Genomic DNA, 27,501 nt, shown 5'->3' with positions numbered 1-27,501 from the left:
CTCAAGATGTTAAATGAATGGAGTTTTCAGTGCTAAACTATTATTAGCATAAATTCTGAAGGAGTTGAAGGGTCTTCTTTCCCCAGGGACAGCTTGTGTGTAAGTAATCCTTTGGCAGCCTCCAAGCTAACACAAGGAACCACTAAACCATATCTTGGTCTCATCAGTAAAAGCTCCTGCACATCATGCACAGCCTAGGTTGCATTCTCTTTACCTCTAAAATAAAAGTTATGCGTAGACAGCGTCAAACTAAATGATACTCCATTGGATGGGCAACAAAAATAATCTACTTTAGGAAAACCACTTTGCAAAACTCAATACTCTTTTTCATTACGAGGAAGTAACTTGCCTAGGCTAGTGACATAAAAGGTCCTGCAAATAATAGTTTTCAATTGTGCGCATATATATATATATATATATATATATATATATATATATATATATATATAATCTCCTATGCTGAAAACCCACTAAGCATTATGGATTAGAACTGCAACTTTTATAACCAAGACTAATGCCTGCAGTTGGAATGTTTTATCTTCTTATTTAGATATATGCATTATGCTGCTTTTTTCTGACTCAAATTTGCATGTAGGACTGTTTCTTTGAAAATTTGACCATGCAATACAGGATTTTAAATGGGGGAATGCAAATGATATGGAAAATACAAATGAATAAGGATTTATTTATTTTTTACTAATATATCTCTGACCAGAGGACATTGGGTTGCCCTCCTCTGTGGACTGCCAAATGACAATTTGATTTATTTTGTTTTATTTTTACTTAAAGCAAGAATCACAACATTGGAAACATATAGCACCGATTCAGTTCAGTACGAAAAACAAATGCCACTGATGAAATGATAAGACATTTTAGGAATTAATTATTTGCGTAGCTCAATACATGCTGAATATTTCATATTTCATTTGCCATTCATCCCTAATGCCATCTATTTAACAGAAAGCATTTATCTTCGATTTCCATTAAATTAGGAATTAGAATCGAGATGCAATAGATGTGAGACAACATCTCCCTCTAAATGCTACCTTCTGCCTACCGAACCCTTGTAGATAACTTTGCATAAAACTACATGCCCCAAAATGTATCCAATAAGCACATTTCATATTTATCAACATAATCTTCAGGTGATTTTAAAAATCCCGTTTCTCATCTGTCTAGAAAATGTTCTTTTATTCATTAAGTAGGCTCTCCATGGCCTCCAGCATGTTGGCTGAACTATATTCTTCTCCTCAATATTGGCATTTCTCCAGTGACCAACACTGAGATCTTGGGTTTCACGGCAATCTTACAGAACTCAAATTACTAATGAATTCAAGCAGCGAGACTATAGCAGACACGCAAAATTAGCCCCCAAAAGGCAACACAGTACCGCAGACTATCCCCAAAGTGTTCGCTGCAGACTGAAAAAGTCTTACCATAAACAAATCCCTAGCTAACAGGAACAGTGGTCAGGGATGATGCGAATTGTAGTCTCAAAACATCTGGAGGGCCGAGTTTGCCTATGCCTGGACAAGACAGACTCCATCACGTGCAAATGCAGTCTGCTTCAGATGGCGTCTGAAAGAGTGGGCCTTTGGAGGTCTTCCTGCATCTGCCCAGGTGATGTGGAGAGCCTTATACATACTTGGATTATGGGTACAATTATGAGGGTGAAAGAGGAGAGCGCAAAATATGGTCTGAAGCTCAACATCAAAAACAAAACAAAACCCTAAGATCATGGCCACTGGTCCCATCACCTCCTGGCAAATAGAAGGGGAAGAAATGGAGGCAGTGAGAGATTTTACTTTCTTGGGCTCCATGATCACTGCAGATGGTGACAGCAGTCACAAAATTAGAAGACGCCTGCTTCTTGGGAGGAAAGCAATGACAAACCTAGATAGCATCTTAAAAAGCAGAGACATCAACTTGCCGACAAAGGTCCGTATAGTTAAAGCTATGGTTTTCCCAGTAGTAATGTAAGGAAGTGAGAGCTGGACCATAAAGAAGACTGATCGTCGAAGAATTGATGCTTTTGAATTATGGTGCTGGAGGAGACTCTTGAGAGTCACATGGACTGCAAGAAGATCAAACCTATCCATTCTTAAGGAAATCAGCCCTGAGTGCTCACTGGAAGGACAGATCCTGAAGCTGAGGCTCCAATACTTTGGCCACCTCATGAGAAGAGAAGACTCCCTGGAAAAGACCTTGATGTTGGGAAAGATGGAGGGCACAAGGAGAAGGGGGCGACAGACGATGAGATGGTTGGACAGTGTTCTCGAAGCTACTAACATGAGTTTGGCCTAACTGCGAGAGGCAGTGAAGGATAGGCGTGCCTGGCGTGCTCTGGTCCATGGGGCCACGAAGAGTCGGACACGACTGAACGACTGAACAACAACAATTATGACCCTATCAGATCACGGATAACCTGGATTCAGTCATCTATGCTCTGGTCACCTCCGCTGCCTTACGCATCATTGAGCATCATGAAAGGGCAGAACGTTGATCAGTTTATTATTGTTGCATTTTAACTGCCAGGGAAAGGGAGATGCACATGTGATGTTTTTCATTTAACCTCGAGTGCCAAAATATGTATTTGTATGTATACTTGCTGTTGCACCCAAGGCAACAAAATATCTCGCATTGCCCATGCTAAGAGTGTGTCTGTGTGTGCATGCATACACATAAGCACATATAGGTGAAACTCGAAAAATTAGAATATCGTGGAAAGGTTCATTTCTTTCAGTAATTCATTTCTTTCAGTAATTCAACTTAAAAGGTGAAACTAATATATGCAATAGACTCATGACATGCAAAGCAAGATACGTCAAGCCTTTATTTGTTATAATTGTGATGATTATGGCCCAAATTCACAATATCAACTTTGGGGTTTTCATCGGCTGTACGCCATAATCATCACAATTATAACAAACAAAGGCTTGACATATCTCGCTTTGCATGTCATGAGTCTGTCTCATATATTAAACTCCAGTAGCTAATGAAAACAATTGCTTACATAAATGGACTTTTCCATGATATTCTAATTTTTCGAGTTTCGCCTGTACATATGAACTGGGGGAGTGGCTGCTTCTTTTGTTTGCTGCAGTGTTTAACCAGCTGCAGATTTTTTTGTTAAATGTACCACCATTTAAGTCCTTGAACATGATTTTGAGGGCCCTGCTGCTTTTTATACAACAACTGAGAAACTGGGGGCCCTGACCAAATCAAATCATTATCTTTTTTAATGATCAGGAACCATTGACCATGATATGAAGGACCACAGGTTGTCCATGGCCATAGCTGTCAACTTTTCCTTTTTTTGCAATGGGAAACGGCACTGGAATAAGGGAATTTCCTGCAAAAAAAAGGGAAAGTTGACAGCTAGGCATGGCTGGTTAGTGAGTCTCAAGTGCTACTTCTCTCTTTGCTAGTAGCAGACATGGAAAAACAATTCTCTCCCCTATAAAGTCCATGCAGATGCTTTCGGTGGCTCTACTCTGGTCTTCCTTCAGATATGGACTTCTTGTTCAGGGAAACTGAAGCCCTGGTTTCTATATATGCTACCAATCACAGTGCTTGTTCCGCACAAGGAATGGGATAAAAGAAACAACCGAGAAACCCGATCAGAAAACAGAAAGAGAATGGAAGAAGTGGAGAACGCTTCCTTCCTTAAGAGCAGGAATACCACTGGTTTCCACCTTCCTCCTTTTCAAGATGGAAGTGGAAAACGATACGTAGAAAATATCTGCTCCCCGTTTTTTGTTTTGTTTTGTTTGAGAGATCATCAGAAGAGGAGGATTTGGGGGAGATTCTTCGGATCCACACACATTCCCCTCTGAAGGATCAAGCTCGCACTTCGGCAGAATACTCATGAACACAAGGAGATCACAAACTACGCATAAATACCGCAGATCTACAACTTTATAGGTTCAGGCAACTCATATATGTCAAAACCTAAACAGAGAAAAGTGAATGGGAATATAACTGTATCATGCAACGTTCCAAGTATAATCAAATGCATAGTGTAAAATGGCCTTGAAACCAATTCTGGAAAGGTCTGAATCTAAGAGCAGATAGCTTTCTTGACTATACCATAGATATTCAATGAATGCCTCATTGCTTCTGTTGTTGTTCAGTCTTTCAATCGTGTCCGACTCTTCGTGACCCCATGGACCAGAGCACGCCAGGCACCCCTATCCTCCACTGCCTCCCGCAGGTTGGCCAAACTCAGGCTAGTCGCTTCGAGAACACTGTCCAACCATCTCATCCTCTGTCGTCCCCTTCTCCTTGTGCCCTCCATCTTTCCCAAGGAGTCTTCTCTTCTCATGAGGTGGCCAAAGTACTGGAGCCTCAACTTCAGGATCTGTCCTTCCAGTGAGCAATCAGGGCTGATTTCTTTAAGGATGGGTAAGTTTGATCTTCTTGCAGTCCATGGGACTCTCAAGAGTCTCCTCCAGCACCATAATTCAAAAGCATCAATTCTTCGGTGATCAGTCTTCTTTATGGTCCAGCTCTCACTTCCGTACATTACTACTGGGAAAACTGTAGCTTTAACTATACGGACCTTTCTCGGCAAGGTGATGTCTCTGCTTTTTTTTTTTTTTTTTTTTTGCTTCTAGACAGTACCAAAAAACGCCTGGCTATGTTCCATAACATACTTTTGTTCTACCTGCATTCATTTCCTTATAGTTTCATCTAAGTAGGCCTGGAGTATTTGATTTAGCATTTATAGATTTTTTTTTTAAAAAAGGAATATATTATTGCTGGGGTTTTTTATATTATGATAGGGGGAAAGGCAAACATAATAACATATATCAACACAAGTTACATAATAAAAAGGAATGCAGCAGCTACATAATTTACCTCTGCTGTCTCTTCGAATCTGATACTGGTTCTTTTGCATAGAAGAAAAAAGCTTTATTTTTAGAAATGACAATTTTAATTTCCATAACCGCCAATCAAACAATATGGGAAATCATTGCTGCCTGGCGGTACAGTTTCTGTTGTTGCAAGAAACTGGTAAGTTCAAATGTGATTAAAAACTAGTAAGTGGTTAGTAAATTTAGAAGGAAATTATTTTTTTCACCTTTTTTTTTTTTTGGCTTCACAGCGGAGCTGTCTGAAGTTGTTTACCACACCTGCTCTACTAAATAAGCAATCTTTGGCCCCAGGTTGGATCTTTTTTGTCTTTTACGAAATCCTTAAAAAAAAAATCCTATTTAGCCTTACACCAGAGCAGAAAAGTAGACAAACAAAAGTAGAAAATGCATCATACGCCCTTTCTCATACATCACAAGAATTCAAAGGGTTTGATCCAATGACATTGACAGGACTTGAGGTAATCATGACCACCTCAAGTCTCACTGATTTCAAGTGAACTGTTCCAAGTATGAACAGGTCTGACTTCAGCCCTTAGTATTAACTTATCCCTGGTCTCCTTCCCTCTTTCCATGATTCGTGTTACTAAGTGTACCGCAGGCATGGCCAAACTTGGCCCTCCAGCTGTTTTGGGACTACAACTCCCATCATCCCTAGCTAACAGTACCAGTGGTCAGGGAGGATGGACATTGTAGTCCCAAAACAGCTGGAGGGCCGAGTTTGGCCATGCCTGGTGTTTGGATTTGATATCCCGCTTTATCACTACCCGAAGGAGTCTCAAAGAGGCTAACATTCTCCTTTCCCTTCCTCCCCCACAACAAACACTCTGTGAGGTGAGTGGGGCTGAGAGACTTCAGAGAAGTGTGACTAGCCCAAGGTCACCCAGCAGCTGCATGTGGAGGAGCGGAGGTGCGAACCCGGTTCACCAGATTACGAGTCCACCACTCTTAACCACTACACCACACTGCCTGGTATACTGGAAGCAGAGGACGCCTTCAGAAAATATGGTACACTGCTACAGTTGGTCTGATTCAGAGATCAAGAATACATTCAAGTGTTGAAGTTCATAAGTGTAAGCTAGGTCTGTCTATTGCAGGAAATAGGATGGAGATCTGTCCTTCAGGTGTGGAAAGGTGCCAATCATCTGCGGAAGGCAGCCCTGAAACAGTGGCAGGAACTGACTGCATTTAATAGCCATGGTGAACAGGTCTCTTCATCCGGCGACCGTTCTGTTACTGGTCAAATTAGGAGGACAGAAGGAAAGGGAACGGAGAGCAGTAGCATTAGACAGAAAGGAATTATGAGCAACATTAGATTTCTGCTGCCCAAAGATGGAAAGAAGCAGCAATCCCAATGAAAGATGACTGGCAATTAAAACTCATGGAATACACAGAGATGGCAAAACTTACTGGAAGAATAAGAGATCAAAATGAGAGACTTCTTTTAATAGAATGGGGGGGGGATGGTTGAATGTATGAAGACAAACCGTAAACAATTAAAATCACTAGCATTATTGACAAAAACATGAGCAGTAAGAAATAACTTAAAAGGGAGTAAAAAGGTTAAATTTGTAAATAATTTTTAATTGGTTATGCAGTAAGGTAAGGAACTGCAGAGAGAAGTCGAAGAAAATGGAGGTTGAATTTGTTTAGATTTAGTTTTTGTTGTTGAAATATTGTAAAATGGAAAATTAAAATATCTGAGGAACATTAGGTTTCTAAACGGCAGGCTGGTGCATGAACATGGCTGGAACCAAAAGAGAGCAGCAGAATTGAAGTCTATATTGCCTGTATAGGTTTTGACCATGGGGGCATATACTGTCCATTGTTCCCAATTCCTCTCTGGGAGAATGCGCTCAGATAACTTTTCACGATCAATACAAGCACATGGCTGTGCAGTCATGAAAGAAGTGTAGGCAGAGCAAATAATTAACTTCTAATAGGGCTCAGGATCCAGAAGTCTCACATGATGCCGATGGGAAGAGGGTGATCTAGAAAGGGATGTGAGTTGTTGCATGGGGGGGGGGGCAGAGGTGGTGACAGGGCCACAATTCACAGCAAGTATAAACAGAAACAAAATTCTGTTGAAGAGAATTTCTTGTGCGATCCGTTGGAAAAGAAACCACACCTCAGAATACCCAGAGATGGGAGTATTATTCCTCAGGCATGGGAGGAGTGTCAGAAAGCGATGGGGGCAAACCGTGTCCTCGCAGCCAAAATTGCCAATTCAATGAGCAGAGAAGAGACTCGGAAAAGATGAACAAATCCGCTGGCTATTTAATATGTTAAATATTTCAGAATTGCTGTTTTAAAACTGCATTAAAAAAGGAGAGAGGGGGGGATATCAAGTTACAAACACTGTGGCCTCATGCCATCCTGTACAGTGTTTTGGTGACACAGACGGAAGTCCGTAAGACGCTACGAAGGCAGCTGTAGCTATAAAGCCATTAGTATTCTGTCTACAAGGGAAAGGCAATATTCCAAATGCATTGTGCATACGAGGTGCGCATACGAAAGCAGGAAGGGATTTTCCTTTATGTGACTTGCCACCAGATTTTATTTTATTTATTTTATTTTTTTGAAGAAGGGTCATTCTCACGGGAGAGCCAGCAGCGCACTGTACTTGAGAACAAGCAATGCAGATACATGAGATACACTCCCCACCAATTTCTGATACTAGCTTTAACAACAACACCCCGAGAACAAGAAGTGGTCCAAGTTCTGGAGCTCCGCTTTTGGCTACAGGAATACGAATCAGTGGTATGCGCCACAGCAGCAACTTACCACCAGTCTTTCCCAGTCTTACCACCAGTCTTTCCCAATCTAATGACAGTGTTCTCGAAGCTGCTAACACAAGGGCACAAGAAGAAGGAGACAACAGAGGATGAGATGGTTGGACAGTGTTCTCAAAGCGACTGGCATGAGTTTGGCCAAAATGCGGGAGGCAGTGGAGGATAGGCGTGCCTGGCGTGCTCTGGTCCATGGGGTCACGAAGAGTCGGACACGACTGAACAACAACAAAATTGTTGAACTACAACTCCCATCAGACTTGACATTATAGAGCTGCATGGGCAGGGGGGTGTTGTAGTCTAAAACAGCCGTAAGGAATTAGGTTGGGGGAAGGCTGCCCCAGTCACCTCCACAGAATGGAAGATGGCAGGATTCCTGACGACGTGGTCTATGGGGAGCTGGCTTCGGGCACCAGGCCCATTGGCAGACCAACTCTGCGCTACAAAGATGGCTGCAGACATGACATGAAGGCGGCCAACATTAAGCCCACTGTGTAATAACCGCTTGCAGGTAATCACAGTGCCTGGAGAAGGCAAACAGGTCATGCACCCATAGCAGTGACCAGAGGAGGGATGATTGCTGAGAGGAGCGCAAAGAATGGAGTCGTCATTGTACGCCTGCATCTGAAGGGGTTAATTAGCTAACCTGTATATATTTACCTGAATGTACTGTTAGTCCAGAAGTATAAAAGAACTCTTTCTTATGGAGGCTTTTGCTGTGAACTTTGATCTGCATTGCACTCCTTACTGTGTAAGCTATGACTAAGAGACTGGAGATAACAGTAGAAGATCAACCTTGCACAGAGAGGAACTGTCTAGGTCAGAGACAGATAGGATAGCCTTGCTGAAGTACGCATGAACCAACTCAGGGCTAAATGTCCTTTTGCCTTATATGTACAACAGGAAATGTACAACAGGAAATGCTCTTTATATGGACAAGGATGTACAAGAGGCAGATTCCTGGGGTGGGGAGAGCCAGAGAACTGTCTATAAGAACTGTCTGAAAATTGACTAGCTTTTGTACTTGCTTGGGTGTCTGAACACCGCAAGTGCCTCTGCATGCAGAAAATAAATCTTTCTCTCTCTGAAGCCAGCAGCCTCAGGTGTCTTTTCTGCTTCCATGTTTTCTCACCGGGCGCAACCATGGGAACCCGTAGGGGCAAATAAGGCTTCACATCAGCACGACCGGAAGCTACCCTCTGCCCCAGCTGCAACAAAACATGTCTCTCCCATATTGGCCTCTCTACAGCAACAGCAGCTGCTGTAACTCTCCAACAGTTTGACTTCACCCCCAAAGGCGCACTCCTCCGTCATCTCCAGAGTCTGACAAATGCCACCAACAAAAACATTCTACACATTCGAGGTATAAGCTTATTTAAGATGCTGTGTGAGAAACAGCCGCCACCTCTGTACCACTCCAGCTGCTGTTGGATCATGGAGGGCAGATATAAGCACAAGAGGCCCACAGGATGAAAGACTTCACTGGCATGGATTAGCTTGGTCTTTCTGAGCTGTTGCACCCAGGTAATGAAAGGGCATCACTTGCAAATGACCCTGGTTTCATCAAGTCACGCCATTGTGACATCTTTAGTTTAAAACAACATGTGGGTCTTGTTGATTTCTGCTCAGTGCCTATACTGCTTTGGCTGATTGCTTGATTTTATACTATGATTATTGCTTTACGGTTATATATGTTGAATTGCGGTTTTACTGGCCATATCCTGGCCTGAGAACGGTTGATATGAGCAGGTTAGAAATATTTTAATAAAACAGTTAGTAACAAATGAAAAGTGGATCCATCATTTGAATTTGGAATGTGCGATTGTGTACAAGAATATTTGTCGATCTACCGTATTTTTCGCTCCATAAGACGCACTTTTTCCCTCATAAAAAGTAAGGGGAAATATCTGTGCGTCTTATGGAGCAAATGGTGGTCCCTGGAGCTGAATTGCCCAGGGGCCAAAAGAGGATCATGCTTTTTATTTTACAAAGAGAAAAAGGGGTGTTGAAAGGACCCCACTCAGCAGCTGATCAGCAAGAGATCGGGAGAGAGATAAGAGTCCCCGGCTCCCTTTCAGCGCCGCCCTTCATTGTTGAATGTGCTGCAGAGGGAGGTTGTTTGTTTCCCCAGCGACATGTGACAGGCTGATTAGATTATCTGTCTGGAAACTAGAAAAGGCTCCCTTTCCTTTAGTAGCTGCAGAAATGTGAGTTGAACCCCATAAAAAACAGAGCTTTTCCTCTTTCCTTTTCCCCCTTTGCAAAAGGAGCTTTGCTTTTCCCCCTTTGCAAAAAAAAAAAAAAACAACAACAACAACTGCAAAACTTTTAGCTGATCCTCAAAAAACAGGGTTTTTCCCTTTGCAAAAAGCTGCAAAACTTTTAGCTGATCCTCAAAAAAAAAAAAAAAAAAAAAACCAACCACAGGGCTTTTCCCTTTGCAAAAAAGCTGCAAAACTTTTAGCTGATCCTAAAAAAAACAGGGCTTTTCCCTTTGCAAAAAAGCTGCAAAACCTTTAGCTGATCTTCAAAAAAACAGGGCTTTTAGAGGAGGAAAACCAGATTTTTTTTCTTGTTTCCTTTAAAAACGAGGTGCACCCTAAGGAGCGAAAAATATGGTAATTTGTCACTTATGTTTTATATATTCTGTAAGCTGTCCAGAGTGGCTGGGGAAACCCAGCCAGAGGGGCGGGGTATAAATAATAAAAGTATTATTATTACTATCAAATTACTAGTGTACATGAGACAATATTTCTGTATCTATGCTGACTTGCCCAGGCGATGAGAAGAGCTGATTATTACTCATCCCAGTGACATCATCTTTTCTTTGTTTCCTTTTTAATTTTGAGGCAGGCTTAAGATGAACTTGCTGTTCTGTGAATCTACTTTGTTGCTCCCACGATGGATTTCTTACATGCGAGACCTAAAAGCGGTGGCCATGGTAACATTTCATTTCTGTGCTGAAGAGCCAGTTTTCCACATCTCAAATGTGTTGATATTTACTTTGAGGATTAAAGAGCAGGGAGGTCTACAAAGTCCCCAGACTTCTAATGCAGGGGAAACATCTGCTGGACAGAGTCCTAAGCAGATTGCTAGCTAAATCCAGCAACTGGGAATTCTTTTAGTTAATTAGGTCTCCCATATCAGTAGATGTCACAGCAGCTAACTGAGAACACAATGGTATTTGAAGCATTTTGTGAGAAAGGAACATTAATTCAAAAGGTCACCCAGTAAAAGGGGGGGGGGAACGACGGTGACGACACAGCAGCAACAACAACAACAGCAAAACTTAATACGTAAATGTTGCCATCTGTAGATGCGATCTGTGTTTTTGTAAAACTAAAGTGGCTTGAAAATTACATGAAGAGGTGTGTGGGCGCACCATCAAACCCATAACCGCACCCGCTACTGTTTCTGTTGGGACTGTCCTTTGTCGGGCTTCATCAGCATTTAAAGTAGATGGAGCTCGTCAACCTGGGCAGGTAGCCCACCTAGGAGAAGGAAAACGCCGACCCTAAACCTCCGCTGCCATGTGGGATAACTTCGGGAGAAGAAAAGGCTAAGGAAGAAACCGTACACAAATCCAGAGTGGAGTCCCTAAGATGGTTGGGTGGCACCTTGTACGTTTCCTTCTGGAAACTCTTGCCGCCAAGCCTGTGCCAAACGCATTGCTCCATTTGGAGCATATTAGCAAGACCAAGAGGGGGGGTCCTTGTTGTCTGGGAAGACCAGAACCTCCACACACACTGCCCAGGCTTGTGTTTCGGAGAGGTCGCATTGATGCTGCTAACACAGAAATTTGACTCCGCCCCAGGACACACCAAGGGCGTAGCAAGGTAAATTGGTACGCGGGGGCATGGGAAGGTCAGGTGGTACCTGGTGTGGAAAATTTCTTGTCCCCCCCCATTGATTCCCCCCCTCACAAAAATGGTTTTATGTTATTTCATATGTTCTTACAAAGGAATAATAACAAGTAATAATAATAATAAAAAACTTTTATTTATATCCCGCCCTCCCCTGCCGAAGTCGGGCTCAGGGTGGCTAACATCAGATACATAACATTGGTATAAAAATCAAACAATAATTAAATTACCTCCTAAAAACATCTCAAAATCAAATTAAAGTCTAATTAGATGGCTTTCCACAGGGTTAGGGTTGGGAACAGTAAGTGTTCTCTGAACTGGAATTTCAGCCTTCACGACATAGGAAAACAGCCAAGTGAACAGCTATTTTGGTGGAGGAGGGTCAAGATATTAACCGATATGCATGAAACTTCACATATACAGTAGCTATATAATCCCTAGTATAGTAAGATAAGACCTTCGGAGCAGGCATTTTCAAAAAAATAATAATTCCAAAAAAATTGTTCCTTGATAATTTGTCACCCCATGGCACACTGGTTGAAAACCACTGGTGTAAACAATAATCTGTTGAGTTGTAAACTAAAAGTGTTTAATGGTCAGGTTTGCATCATTGTTTAGGAAATACACCAACTATCGACAGGAAGCTCAGTTTAAATCAACCCACTCTGTTTCTATTTGAAGGCAAGTGAAATAAACATACAGCAAAACATTCTCAATTTTTTTTGGGGGGGGATGTGTACAGGAAAACCCCTCATTGCTAAATTCAAATGTAAGTAACAAAAGTGAGTGAGAAAGATAAAGATACTAATAAGGTATGATTTTCAGGTCCACACAGGGACTATAAAAAGCTTATTAGCTGCCACTATTGCTGTGTGTTTTAAGTTATTTTATCACTCTGCTTTACAGCAGGAGAAATACTCTCTTGGAGCAGCACTGTGCTTTTGATTAATTACTTTCATACATAGGCTTTTACAGTGCCGGAGTGAGTCAGACTGGCTGCCTGTGATTACCAGCCAAGGCTCATTTTACATTTATGTTAATAGGAGTGTTAATGAAAGAAATCTTTTACATTTTTAGTGTTTTTCTAACTACCTAAAAGCTTTCTGGTTATATACTTATTGGACAGGAATTATGGGTGCTGTGCACTGCAATTCTATGGAATATGCACAGTAAATCACAGAGGAGCCAGCTCTCAGCCTGGGAACAACTGGCCAGACACCCAGCCCTTCACACCTTAAGTGAGGACGACAACAGCCATGCGAGCTACTTGCTGTTCAGATTTAAAGCACAGCTAGACAACATTGAAGTTTCCAGAGCTCTTCAGCTATGGCATATCTATATCTATACCTATCAATCTAGATCTTCCTTTATTTTGAGATCTGATGCTAATAGGAATGGTGGTTTCTCAAAATGTCAGGCAGGTGTTTATAGTCAAATCAAATGTCAGGCAGACGTTTGTTCAGGGTCCATTGTGAATTTACGTGGCGGTTGAGAGGAGACATGACATCTATCTTCCAATATCTAAAGGGCTATCACATGGAAGATGGCGCAAGCTTGTTTTCTAGTAGGATCTGAACCAATGGAATCAAGTCACAGGAAAAGAGATTCTGATTAAACATTCAGGTTTTTTTTGGGGGGGGGGGCTTTCTGACAGGAAGAGATGTTCGATAGTGGAATAAACTCCCTCATAAGGTCGTGGACTCTTCTTCATTTGAGGTTTTCAAGCAAAAGTTAGATGGCCATCAGTCAGGACTAGATGACTCTACAATTCTATGATTACAAGACAAAACCATTATGAAAAAAAATAACTCAAGAGAAACCACATGAATAAACTATTAAACACTCAAGTGGACCAAACTTCACATTGCTATTAGAGGTGATGCACTTCAGATCAAAAGTGTTGTAAACTTCAAGCATCTCCTTGAGCCGACACTATGAATGCAAGTCCTGGCATTAGCCCAGTGTATTTCCAGGAGCAGCAAACTTCTGGTGCAGGCTAAAGCTTTTTGTAAGCTAGGAGTGGGATGGGGGTGGGGATAGCAGCAGCTCCTACCTTTGCTGGTATTGGGCAGATGGTCCAGGCTTCATGCCATAAGCTAACAGACACAGAGCAGTAAGTCTTCAACTCTCACCCTCTGGCTCCCACCTTTTACTTCCTTATTATACCAAGAAGGGAGGGGAAATAAACATTGCCTAGTTCCAACCTCTATATGCATGTCACCTAAAGCAACAGCCCCATGACTCTTCATCTGGTGTAGAGTGTTGTATCCAGTTCAAAAATATCTATTGTCATAAACTTCCAAACCTAATACATCTGTATTCTCCAACAATATCCAATCCCTTAACCAACATAGACAGGACATTTCATAATATAATCTCAAATCTGGCAGAGAGAAACCACTTCATTCTTTTGTATCTGTAAGAAGCTTATATTTAATTCTTGGTGTGTCCCCCCCCCCCAGATAAATTTTGATAATACTTTTTGCTATTCTTTCAAGTGACCCACCCCGCTGATCACCGGGATTGTTTGAAATAAAAGCAACATTTTAGGTAGCACATTCATCTTTACAGCAGATATTCTTCCCCAAAAAGATAATTTCATCCTTCCCGTAATGCTAAACTCTTTTAACAGGGCTAGGACTGAACTGGGACCTCAACAATTCAGATTCCTCATCCCTACAGCAATGACTAAACCAAGTCCCGATGGGTCTACCAAGTCTGGATCTAACCTAACATCTAGTTCTAACCTTGGTAGGTCATCCAAAAACAGGTTAAAACAATGCCTAATGCTGCTATGATCAGCAATATGGGACAACAAGGAAGGACAAGACATTTTGCACTCTGGATGTGCACTATGAATGGGGGAATAGATATGCTGAAATAGCATGGCAGCTGGAAAATATAAGAGTGAAAGAGAAATAATCATGCAGGAGTGGGATGATTGAGTCCCCTATGGTTAAATCTTATCACTGCTTTCAGTAAATCAGACTAAAGATAGAGAATAAACACACATTCACAGAGAAAAGTCCTCTTTGAAGTCAGTGTATCTCAATGTGTGAGGAAGGAATCTTCCATTTCAAATCTTACCTCAGTCATAGAGGTTGCTAAATTATAGCAGGGGTCACCGAGCCAATGTTTGTGAAGCACTTTAAACACTCAGAAAGCATTATATATCTGGTAGGATTTCTCCTTCTGAAAACTCAAAACGGCGGATAGCTTATTTTCAGCTGCACTGCAAGAATGGTGCTTCAAGCAGATGAATGCAGAGTGGATAAAGTCAAGAGTGGGAAGTAACACATTCTTACAGAAATAAAGATATGAAGGAATTCGGCTGAGCAAGCCGAAACAACTGCATTGGAAGAAACTTGCCACTTATTTGATTAAAGCATTAAAAAACAACAACAAAAACCAGCGGTTTTGAGCAGAAATGGGTTGGAGGGCAAAAAAGGGTGAACCAACAAGGACAAAATTGGAGAGGCGTGAAATCCAGTTCAAAAATTTGGTAGGGAGGGAAAAAAATGAAGGAGAATAATGATGCTCTGTTAACAAGTGAGACACCTGAAACAGAATGGGACTCCTTCCAGTAACTGCACTTACGTTCAGGACTCCAGCCCATGCGAACATAAGCTTTGTGGTGCTGTTCTGACCTCTTGTGTGGGTTATATACCAGTAATTGATATATATGAAAATGTTCAAGATGGGTGTGCGGCCGCGAAGGCCTTGCTCCGTAACCGCTTGACCGGTTGCCTTCAAATTTGGACACAACATTCCTTGGCCATATGGGAAGGTTCTTAGGTACCTAGATTGCAAAAATATCACACTTTCCCCAGGTAAATCCATGAATTTCTGCAAAAAAGAAAAGCGCCCTCCAGTGGACGTCAAAGCAACACACGCTTTACAACAACAGACTTCAGAAGCAGGTAGGAGGGGGAGCGGAACTTGAGGTTGCCTCAGCCAATAGGCTGTTGGCGGGGGAGGGGCCGAATCCACCTTTAGCTACCACCGCCATAACAACTCCTTGCCTCAGGCTTGGACAATCCCCATTTTAAAACAGTGAGCAACAGACAGGAGAGTGCAGAGGTGACGGAACAAATCACAGTACAGGAGTTCCACAGAACAAGCTGTGGAGAGCCAGGCGAAACCGGGGGGGGGGGGGACCGGAGAGAAGGGAGGTAGGAGATCAACACAGTTTCAGGGTGACCACGGAGAGTGCAGGGGAGGGGAATAAATCACGCCGCGTGAGTGGGAGGAAGACGAAAATGGGGGGGACGGGACTGAGAGGGGGCACGCAGAAGTTCATCAGGATAAGCTGTGGGAAACAAGGCGAAAACGGGAGAGAAAGACTGAGAGGAGGCAGGCTTAAGTTCATCAGGATAACGTGTGGGAAACCAGGCGGAAACGGGGGGGGGGAGGGAAGACTGAAATGGGGCACACGGAAGTTCGTGGGGATAAGCTGTGGGAAACCAGGCGAGAACGGGGGGGGGGGGGGAAGAGCCACAGCAAGGCGTGGCTGGGCCAGCTAGTATCTTATATAAACTTACTTAGTAGCGACCTGAGAGAAATGCACCGTCTCCCAAAATATTTAGGGAATACTCCTTGTGGTGCAACAAATTATTGTGAAATGGACCCCGGCTTTAGATCTTCTTACAATCCTTTACCCTCCAGAAGTCAGGCAAAACTGTTATTTAATAAACATTAGCCCAGGCTTTCTCAAACTCGCCCCTCCAGATGTTTTGAGACTACAATTCCCATCATCCCTGACCGCTAGTCCTGCTAGCTAGGGATCATGGGAGTTGTAGGCCAAAAATATCTGGAGGCCTGAGTTTGAGGAAGCCTGCATTCGCCGCACAAGCATTATACGGTTGCAAGGATAGTACATGTATGATAGGAAACTGAACGTGCATTCTTAGAAAATATGACACTGTTATAAATCCGTTCCTTAGCCAGTTCTTGCAAATAAGCGGAGGGTCCTTACAGATAAAAGAGATTATCATAACAAGTGCAGTATTACTTTGATGGACAAAAAAAATTCAGCTGTATGCAATAATAATAGATATCTCTCTTCCACTTTTCATGAAATATAAAGACAACAAAAGATAAAACAAATTAAAATATCAAAGCCCAGTAATGTAGATTAAAAGAGTATTGAAACAAAAACAAGTTGAAATATTTATTCTCCCAACTACTGGCATCATCCCCTTATCGCTGAAATGTAATTATGAGAGAATTCAGATCTCACAATGCGCCGCAACAATGTGAAATCAAAAACTCTCCAAACCTGCCACCAAATGTGGTATTCTTAGGGAACAGATGACAATTAGACTCATATCTATCTTGCGGGAGAGCTGTATCCCTAGACTGTTATTTAACCCACTGAACAATAGAAGAAGAAAAAACAATTCAAATATGGCCCCTTCAGAATTTACAATGCTTTCCTGTCCTGATTATGCCTATTCTTGCATGCACTCGTTTTATCATTTTCAGAGAGCAAAATTAAAAACAATCATTGATTGTAGCCATAACCCTGCCACTTGCCGTACAAGATCAGCAACCATCCCGATGGCTGTGTGTGTGTGTGTGTGTGAGAGAGAGAGAGAGAGAGAGAGAGAGAGTGTTAGGGAGGCCCAGTTCCATTTCCACTCCCCAATGAAACTGCAGACCTTGAAGAAACTGCTGGTGAAACGGGAAGTTTTGAAGCTGGCCACCCGTCGGGAGGACGTACCCACATGTTTGAGTGACTTTGGGTAACCTTCTCCAACACTGGGAGGATGGAGCCATGCGTCTTATAGACTTTTGCATAACCATCTTTAACATTATATTGAACATTATATTGAACTTTGTATATTGCACTTTGTATCAGCACTTTGATGTTTTAAATCATATATAGGCTTTGCCTCTGAGGAAATATCTATGAATGCTTTTTGTATGATGATATTGAAAGCTTTCAATAGGCTACTGTTAAAATGTAAGTAGACAGGATATATTTTAATTAGCCCCGAATCCTTGGGCGAGAGCACAAAAATCTAAACAAACTCCTGTTTTCTAAGAATATGCTTAAAAACAAAAACAAAATGCAACAGCCGATTCGGACTTTTCAGATTTGTGGCTAATTATTTCAAAAGTTAGATCACATGCTTTGAGACCACCAGCTGAGACGTTGCATCTGCTGTGGTTGTGAAGATAATATAAAATAACATGAAAAACATGCACAAGTACCATGGTGGTACAGAAAGCTCACTGGGAGAAAATAGCTCGGGGTGATGCCGCAAATAATAATAATAATAATAATAATAATAATAATAATAATAATAATAGTAATAGGAATCACTAGAAAAGGAATTAAAGATAAAAGAGCAATTCATCACAACACCATTGTATAAATCAGGTTGGCTAACCTGCGGCCTGGCAGGTGTTGCTGAACTACAGCTCCCAAAACAACTTCAAACCTTGCATTACGTGAAATACATTCGACAAACACACAAGATGCAACTGGCTGTGCATTCACATAAACAATACTCTCCCATATATTCTTATCACAATATCAAATGTTTATCTTGCACATAAACAACACATAAAATGCAGTAATATAGACGGAAGTCCATTCATAAAGACCAAATATCTGCTAGTTTCTGTTCCACATATGTTCATAAAGTCCAAATTGGAGCCTACTACAATGGGGTTTAGGGACGCGGGTGGCGCTGTGGTCTAAACCACAGAGCCTAAGGCTTGCCGATCAGAAGGTCAGCGGTTCGAATCCCCATGACGAGGTGAGCTTCCGTTGCTTGGTCCCAGCTCCTGCCAACCTAGCAGTTCAAAAGCACATCAAAGTGCAAGTAGATTAGTAGGTACCACTCCAGCGGGAAGGTAAACAGCGTTTCCGTGCGCTGCTGTGGTTCGCCAGAAGCGACTTAGTCATGCTGGCCACATGACTTGGAAGCTGTATGCCGGCTGCCTCAGCTAGTAAAGCAAGATGAGTGCCGCAACCCCAGAGTCGTCCGCGACTGGACCTACCTGTAATGGTCAGGGGTCACTTTACCTTTACCTTTTTACAATGGGACGTCCGAGTGTATTATTGCACTTTATGTGTTGTTTATGTGCAAGATAAACATTTGATATTGTGATAAGAATATATAGGAGAGTATTGTTTATGGGAATGCACAGCCGGTTACGTCTTGTGTCTTTGTCGAACTACAGCTCACATCATCCCTGATAATTGCCACTCCCAGTGTCACTTATGGACTCACTGTTAAAAACGTGTTCTTACTTGGCTATTAGTGATGAAGAAGAAGAAGAAGAAGAAGAAGAAGAAGAAGAAGAAGAAGAAGAAGAAGAAGAAGAAGAAGACGTAAAAGTTATAATTGTTGTTTCCTATCTGAAATGGTTTTAAGATTGCACTGCTAGGGCGGACCAGATGAGGAGGAAGCCAACTCCTTAGGTCCTTCACAATCTACCACAACTATACACAACACACAATTCTGGTTGCCGCCATCTCAAAAAGATATGTAAGAAAACGTACAGAAAAAAACCACTAAAAGGAGCAAGGAATAGGGTACATCTTTGTCATGACATACAAAAGAAAGCAATGCCACCACAAACAACACATAATTTACGAAAATTGCTACTTGCTTAGACAGATGAGACAATTTTAATGAAAAGCAGGCCTTATAGCTGGGACGAGGGTGGAGCTGTGGGTCTAAACTACAGAGCCTAGGGCTTGCTGATCAGACAGTCGATGGTTCAAATCCCCGCGACGGGGTGAGCTCCCGTTGTTCGGTCCCAGCTCCTGCCCACCTAGTAGTTCGAAAGCATGTCAAAGTGCAAGTAGATAAATAGGTACCGCTCCGGCGGGAAGGTAAACGGCGTTTCCATGCGCTGCTCTGGTTCGCCAGAAGCGGCTTAGTCCTGCTGGCCACACGACCCGGAAGCTGTACGCCGGCTCCCTCGGCCTATAGAGCAAGATGAGCGCCGCAACCTGAGTCGGACATGACTGGACCTAACCGTCAGGGGTCCCTTTACCTTTTCGCCTTATAGCTAAGCCAGCTAAACTGAATGTCTGTGCCTAGAGGCTTGGGTCCCCCAAACCACGAATGGAGAAAGTGTGTTAGTGTAGTTCTGCGAACTCTTGCACAAGCCAGCGGAAAACTTTTCATAGCACAGCACTGCCATGTATCCAGGGTTTGGTTTATGCTATGAGAAATGTGGTGCACAGGGCTTTTTCCAGCTGGATCTCACTGGAACTCAGTTCCAGCACCTCTCAGGTGGGCGCCATTGCCATTATGAGAAAACGAGGGAGGCATTTATGGTGAATTCTAGAAAAATAGCACTGGTGGTACATAAGGAAAACGGGTTATGGAAAGGTATTCAGAAAGAGCTCAGCACAAGGACTTGGGTGAACAGATCTTACCAGGGTTTGAGGTCCTTTCCCCTCACATATCAACATTCCCCTAGGTCAGGAACTGCCTTTTTGTGAATAGAAATGCCCCTTTGGCTCCAACATCCCTTGCAAGTGAGTTTCAGAAACATCTGATTGGCCATTGCTGTAGGCAAAATGGACTGTAGAGGTTTGGAGCTTTTAGAGTTAACAAGCTCAACCAGGTTGTCCCACCCACAGGAGGAAGAGCGTCACCGGAAGACACTGTGTAATGTGATACTTGTTTTTTCTGTGTCCGGAGAACGGAGAAGGGAGAAGACGGCAAAATGTCTTGCGTCTCTCCAGGAATGTAAATTTATGCCTTGTAAATTAAAGCTTCTAGATTAGAAAGAAGCCGTTATCTGTCGTCTGTAATTTTGCTGGCAATGCACACACCCCGCTGCGCGAGATAAGAGGAATACTCTGCTGATAGCACAGGTGAAGCAAGCAAGGAGAACGTACAGCAGCTACGGGCGCAGAAGGAAGCTTGCTGGACACCATTTATGTGCCTTGTTGGTTTGAAGCCTTTCCAACAATCAAAAAACGCTTCATGGACCTTTAGTCTCATGCACCATAAAGTCAATTGTTCTTCTTAAGTCAAATACACAGTGTTTTATTGTTGTTTGACTTGTGATACGACTCTTCATGTTCCTCAGTCCTCACCCTTGCGTTAGATGGAGTCAGTTCTAAGTAGGAGGCATTAAGAGCTCAGCATTGACAAAACCCAAGGCCTAACTTCCCAGCATTCTGCTGAAAGAGAAGGATTACTGCCACAAAGGTTTAATCGGATGTTTGCTCAAATATCAGTTTTGTTAGAAATGACAACCTGGCTGAAATCAAGGTTAACCGAAACACTTCAGTATATCAAATCCATGCATTTTGAAATCAGCTTTAGAAAGAAAGAGCTCCCGACAGTAGAAGATTGGCAGATGAAGCTAATTGAATACATGGAACTCGCAGAACTGACCGCGAAACTCCGAGACCAGAGGGAGGAGAAGGTGCAAGAAGAGGTGCAAGAAGAGTGGAAGAAATTCAAAGAATATTTGAAACAACGTGAAAAGTTGGACATTTGAGAAATCGGCGAATATAATAGGCGATAGCTATACAATGTTAGGTTAAAATAGTATATAAGAAGTTAAGATTGTGATTTCTTCTTAGAATTTATATTATGGTTATAAATAAATTGATAGAGATAAGGTGCAAGATTAGGATTAAGAATAATTGTGAAATGAGTGTTAAAGTAGTTACAAAGTTACTAAAGCAAATTTGAACTGAACGCAGAAGAGAGAACGTGAGGAAGTCCCCTAAGTAAGATTCAAAATAAGGTTAAAATTAGGTATGTATCTGTTTGTCATGTTTTTGTTTTTTTTTTGTATTTGGATTTTGCAGTTTGTTTGTATTTTTTGTAGTATGTAAGTTTTTGCTTTGTTTGTTTTGTGTGGAAATACCAATAAATTCTTATTAAAAAAAGAAAGAAAGAAAGAAAGAAACTGGTCATGGCAGTACCGATAGACAATATTTACTATTTGCCAGGAGAAATTGAGAATGGAACAGTGAAGCAATTCAAAATGTTACCTGGAGTTTATTTCTAAAATTCAAAGCAGCCTCATTTTGTTAAAAAGGACAACGCTCATTAACATCATCAATATTGGCTGCTGTTGATGCTTATAACATGAAAAAAGCACTCCTATTCTCAGGATTCAATTGTGGGGAGCAACACCCAAATCACCGAGCTCCCGGAAAGTCCAATGGGAGCTAAACTTATCTTTTTCAACAACTCTGATTAAACAAAAAGGAACGACTACTTTGATGCTCAAATTAGCATCTTTTCTTCAACAAGCTGAATTAATTAGCAGAGTGACAAAAGAATTAGTCCAGATAGGATCAAAGCTGAAACTATATTTATTTGGAATTTTAAATGAAACGCACAAAACATTAACCCTTTACATCCCAATTTATCTCTTTTGTTCAAGTGTGCGGAACATGTCACAAACTGAACCCTCAGATTGTTGCCTGTGGTGTTCTGAAAGTGTGTGTGTGTGGAAATGGGATCGCTGTAGCAAAGCTTTCCAATTCCACAAGGAATCCTAGGGCGTCGGGGTGGGTGGTTTGGAGTTGCTGGGGCTTGTTTTTTGTGGTCCCCCCCCCCTTTTTTCTTTTTGGTCTTCTTGATTAAGTAATTTCAAAAGCATCAATATAATTAAGCATGAGAGATCTCATGAAGAATGCTTAATTTGAACTATCGCTCAGATCATTATTTTAATTAGATCTTAGGCCCAATTTTAGAAACCTTCTCTCTCATGTGATAGTTACAACCATATTTTAGTTATAATTGCCTGCATGTGTGAAATGGCTGTCACAGATTCTAACCTTATGGCTCAAAATAGCATTGTTTCGTGTTTGTGAGCCTGTGTCATCTGTACATTTTTTTTCACGTTTTGTATGTTCAGCTGTGATTTCAAATATCACCATTTACGGTGTTATATCCCACCTTTTCCTCCAAGGAGCTCAAGGCGGCAGTGACAGACCCTCCGTGTCCCAATTTTCCAGGGACAGTCCGGGATTTACAGAAGCTGTCCCGGTTTCTGATTTGATCCTGGAATGTCCCGCTTTTCCTTAGGATGTCCCTATTGACATCGGACTGCAAGAAGATCAAACCTATCCATTCTGAAGGAAATCAGCCTTGAGTGCTCACTGGAAGGACAGATCCTGAAGTTGAGGCTCCAGTACTTTGGCCACCTCATGAGAAGAGAAGACTCCCTAGAAAAGACCCTGATGTTGGGAAAGATGGAGGGCACAAGGAGAAGGGGACGACAGAGGATGAGATGGTTGGACAGTGTTCTCAAAGCGACTTGCATGAGTTTGGCCAAACTGCGAGAGGCAGTGCAGGATAGGCGTGCCTGGCGTGCTCTGGTCCATGGGGTCACGAAGCGTCGGACACGACTGAACGACTGAACAACAACAACAAAATTGACATCGGAGAAATGTTGGAGGGTATGGTAGGATATGTCCCTATTTTCATCAGAGAAATGTTGGAGGGTATGGAGGTATCTGACCCCCCCCCCCAAGGCATCTAAAGGCAGCCCTGTGTAGGGAAGCTTTTTAACATATAATGTTTTATTATGTTTTTATATATGTTGGAAGCCGCAAAGAGTGGCTGCAGCAAGCTAATCAGATGGGTGGGGTATAATAATAATAATAATAATAATAATAATAATAATAGAATAGGACATCTCTATTTTCATCAGAAATGCTGTAAGGTATACCATGACTGTTCCAAGGTGAATTTGTAAGTGGTTATAGCTGATTAGAGATTTGAACCCTGGTCTTCTAGACCCCAGTCTGACACATCCCAGGGCCTACAAACGCCTTGATTACTCAAACGTCTTGGTACTCAAACACCTTGGCTCTTAAACACCAAAAACCCGGAAGCATGCCTTGGTTTTAGGACGCTCTGGTTTTGAAACAGACTTCCGGAACAGATCAAGTTTGAGAACCAAGATACCACTGTACTGGACCCAGCTTCCATCTTGAGTTATGGAGCAGGTAGTTTGGGAAACCTTATAACTGAGATGCTGGTCCATGTGTTGAGTATGATGTACAAGCAGGTTCTAAGAAAGCCTCTGCTCCTAGCCTCAACCCCTTTGCTAAGCCATCTTGGCAAGGTTGCTCCCTATATAGAATCATAGAATCATAGAGTTGGAAGAGACCACAAGGGCCATCCAGTCCAACCCCCTGCCAAGCAGGAAACACCATCAAAGCATTCCTGACAGATGGCTGTCAAGCCTCTGCTTAAAGACCTCCAAAGAAGGAGACTCCACCACACTCCTTGGTAGCAAATTCCACTGCCGAACAGCTCTTACTGTCAGGAAGTTCTTCCTAATGTTTGGGTGGAATCTTCTTTCTTGTAGTTTGAATCCATTGCCCCGTGTCCGCTTCTCTGGAGCAGCAGAAAACAACCTTTCACCCTCCTCTATATGACATCCTTTTATATATTTGAACATGGCTATCATATCACCCCTTAACCTTCTCTTCTCCAGGCTAAACATACCCAGCTCCCTAAGCCGTTCCTCATAAGGCATCATTCCCAGGCCTATGACCATTTTGGTTGCCCTCTTGTGGACACGTTCCAGCTTGCCAGTATCCTTCTTGAACTGTGGTGCCCAGAACTGGACACAGTATTCCAGGTGAGGTCTGACCAGAGCAGAATATAGTGGTACTATTACTTCCCTTGATCTAGACGCTATACTCCTATTGATGCAGCCCAGAATTGCATTGGCTTTTTTATCTGCTTCATCACACTGTTGACTCATGTCAAGTTTGTGGTCTACCAAGACTCCTAGATCCTTTTCACATGTACTGCTCTCAAGCCAGGTGTCACCCATCCTGTATTTGTGCCTTTCATTTTTTTTGCCCAAGTGTAGTAAGTACTTTACATTTCTCCTTGTTAAAATTCATCTTGTTTGCTTTGACCCAGTTGCCTAATCTGTTAAGGTCATTTTGAAGTGTGATCCTGTCCTCTGGGGTATTAGCCACCACTCCCGATTTGGTGTCATCTGCAAACTTGATCAGGATGCCCTCAAGCCCATCATCCAAGTCATTGATGAAGATGTTGAATAAGACTGGGCCCAAGCCAGAACCCTGTGGCACCCCACTAGTCACTTCTCTCCAGGAGGAAGAGGAGCCAACCCCAACTTACACACTGAGTTGTATTAACTGTGGTTGGGCGAGAAATTTGCCAAAGGGACTCTTCTTCATAGGGCAGATAAAACATCTGGATCACAGATCTCCCACTGGTGTTCTTATATTCCAAAGAAGAAGCAGAAATGGGAACACCAAAATGGCGTGCTTCTAGTGTAACTTATGAGAAGGATTTTTGTGCAGACAGAATAACAGAATTGTAGTGTTTGTGCAGCACAAACTTTGATCACCTTTTTTAAGACTGTACAAACCCTATCTGAGCAATGTCAGGGTAATGCTCTGTAGTTTATCTGTAATGAATTTCAACCTTGCTCAAGTCCAGGCTGTTCGAGCATTTTTATATGCAGTAAGGTAAAATAAATAAATAAATGGTTTGTTTGTTTTGGGGTTTGTTTGTTTTTTTAAAAAAAATCCTCACATTTTCCAAATATAAATGGCGTGTCTCAATATCATAAACATCTAATATTTTAGCACTTTAAAGTGTCAAAAGAAGGCTGTATGACAAATAATATCTTCCATCCCTGGCTATAACCACAGCACTCTCATACATTTATAATTAGATATAGTAAGATATGCTTAGCATCTCATGAGATTTATTATCAGTGTGTAGATTCTTTTTCAGTTGAAATCAGCTAATGCTAAGGATCACTGGAGTCAAATCATTTGAAGCACCGGCAAAGAGAAATCCGCTTGCCTGTCAAAAGGGTGGTTATCAATTATAAACTGTAAATGCATTTTTTCCTTACATTTTGTTTTGTTGGCAGATGAGCATTCTAAGCGATGCATGTGGGGTTTGAGAGACTGGTTTTGTATTAAACTAGGGGATCTTTAGAAAAGAACTGATGTACCAATAAAGAGGGGGGAGGGGACTGCTCTTTAAAAAAAAAACAAGAAAACAAAACTAGGTCCAGAATAATCATGCTTAATACACACACACACACACACACACACACACACGTGAAACTCGAAAAATTAGAATATCGTGGAGAGGTTCCTTTCTTTCAGTAATTCAACTTAAAAGGTGAAACTAATATATGAGATAGACTCGTGACATGCAAAGCGAGATATGTCAAGCCTTTATTTGTTATAATTGTGATGATTATGGCGTACAGCTGATGAGAACTCCAAATTCACAATTTCAACTTTGGGGTTTTCATCAGCTGCACGCCATCATCATCACAATTATTCCAAGCAAAGGCTTGACATATCTCGCCTTGCACGTCATGAGTCTATCTCATATATTAAACTCTGGTAGCTAATGACAACAATTGCTTAAATAAATGGACTTCTCCACGATATTCTAATTTTTTGAGTTTCACCTCTGTTTGTGTGTGTGTGTGTGTGTGTGTGTGTGTATATATATATATATATATATATATATATATATATATATATATATGCATTCAAATCATTTTAAAGACTCATTGAATGGGACATCTTAATAAATCTGGGTCGGGTTCATTCTTGTTAGGTGGCTTAGCAAAAATTGCAAGACAGCTGCTAAATAGAACAGGAAATAATGAAACAGTTGAAAAACACAGTGCATAAAAGCTAGCAGAAGGATGCAATTATACTGCTCAGTAGAAGAATCTAATTTAGGGGGGGAAACCTCAGGAGCAAAGGTAGTTGTTTTTTCTTTGATACAAGCACATAACTCTCATTAGTGTTAATAAGACTTATGTGCACATATATCGAGGAGAGCATTCTTTCCCGGAGATTAACGCTACCTTGTTATGTGGACTAAAGGAGGTTCTGTCACTCAAAGACTGTGTCTCCGCTGGTTAATTAAGCAGGAACCTCTGTTGTCTATCTTGGGAGGAGGCTCTGCCTCTTCTACCTCCAGCCAGGTCGACACAAAACCAATTGTCAAATGTCAAGAACAACAAAATGGATGATAGCAGCATAAAAAATAGACGTATCCAAGACAGGTTCCAACATCTCACTGCCCTGGTGCTGGGCCGACTCGGGCTTCTGACACAGTTGAAGTCCAATTGATTTCTTACAGATAAATTTGGGCTTTGGAGGCTGCGGATAAATAAATCCAAGGAAAGGATTTGTTTAATATCAGAATTGCATATTCATTATCTTGTCTCGGGGATAGGCCAAGATGTATGAATAAGGATCAAGCCAGTTTAAGATAACAAAGATTCTCTCCCTCCCAAGTGGCTGGTACAAATAATATATGCCAGCAAAAGCCCAGGATAATACTATGCGATCAAAAAGATGACTTTCTGCTCTCAAAAGGGCAAAGATCCAAGACATGGACGGATTTGTTCATCGGCTACGTACACAACAGACAACTCCAAAATGTTAAGAAATGAGGCAAACAGAAACATTTCGCCATTCCACCAATGCAAAGCTATATGTTAAAAAAGAATACATCCCAAACCAACAAACTACAGTAGTGAATATTCCTTTAATAAAGCCTGATTATTATTTTTTAAGATGCTGTATTTTAAGATTTCATGTTAAACATCTCAGGAATAAAAATAGCCAGGGCATAATAACCTGGAAACAAATTATATGCATAAAAATCCCATGGAAACAAGGCATATTTATGGATTATTTAGTGAATTACAAGATATTTACATAAAAGACTACAGGATTAGAGTGTGTCCCCCTCTTTAGTCTTAAAGGTCATAGACGAAGAAAGGGACCCGTGGAGCTAATGTACCATGCTGTTTTGTACCAACGGTTAATAGTAGTAGCAGTCGTAAGCATTTTAAAACATTTCACGCATTATAATTCTTTCAGTGTTAAGAGATGCAACGAATACCAACACAATAGTGACAGCCATAGGCAGCCTATGGGAACACATGTTTCTAGCGGCATAAACAGTATATGTTTGCCCTGTCGTCTACTAC

At 41.7% G+C, this 27,501-nt stretch overlaps 1 protein-coding gene across 1 annotated transcript in view; it reads right to left on the bottom strand.

Annotated features, from left to right (window-relative positions):
• Positions 1-27,501, bottom strand: part of PARD3B (par-3 family cell polarity regulator beta) — a 560,874-nt gene that overhangs the window by 195,733 nt on the left and 337,640 nt on the right.

Source organism: Lacerta agilis, chromosome 1 (assembly GCF_009819535.1).
Source record: "Lacerta agilis isolate rLacAgi1 chromosome 1, rLacAgi1.pri, whole genome shotgun sequence".
Taxonomy (NCBI): Eukaryota; Metazoa; Chordata; class Lepidosauria; order Squamata; family Lacertidae; genus Lacerta; species Lacerta agilis.
This window is presented reverse-complemented; position numbering and strand designations above follow the sequence as displayed.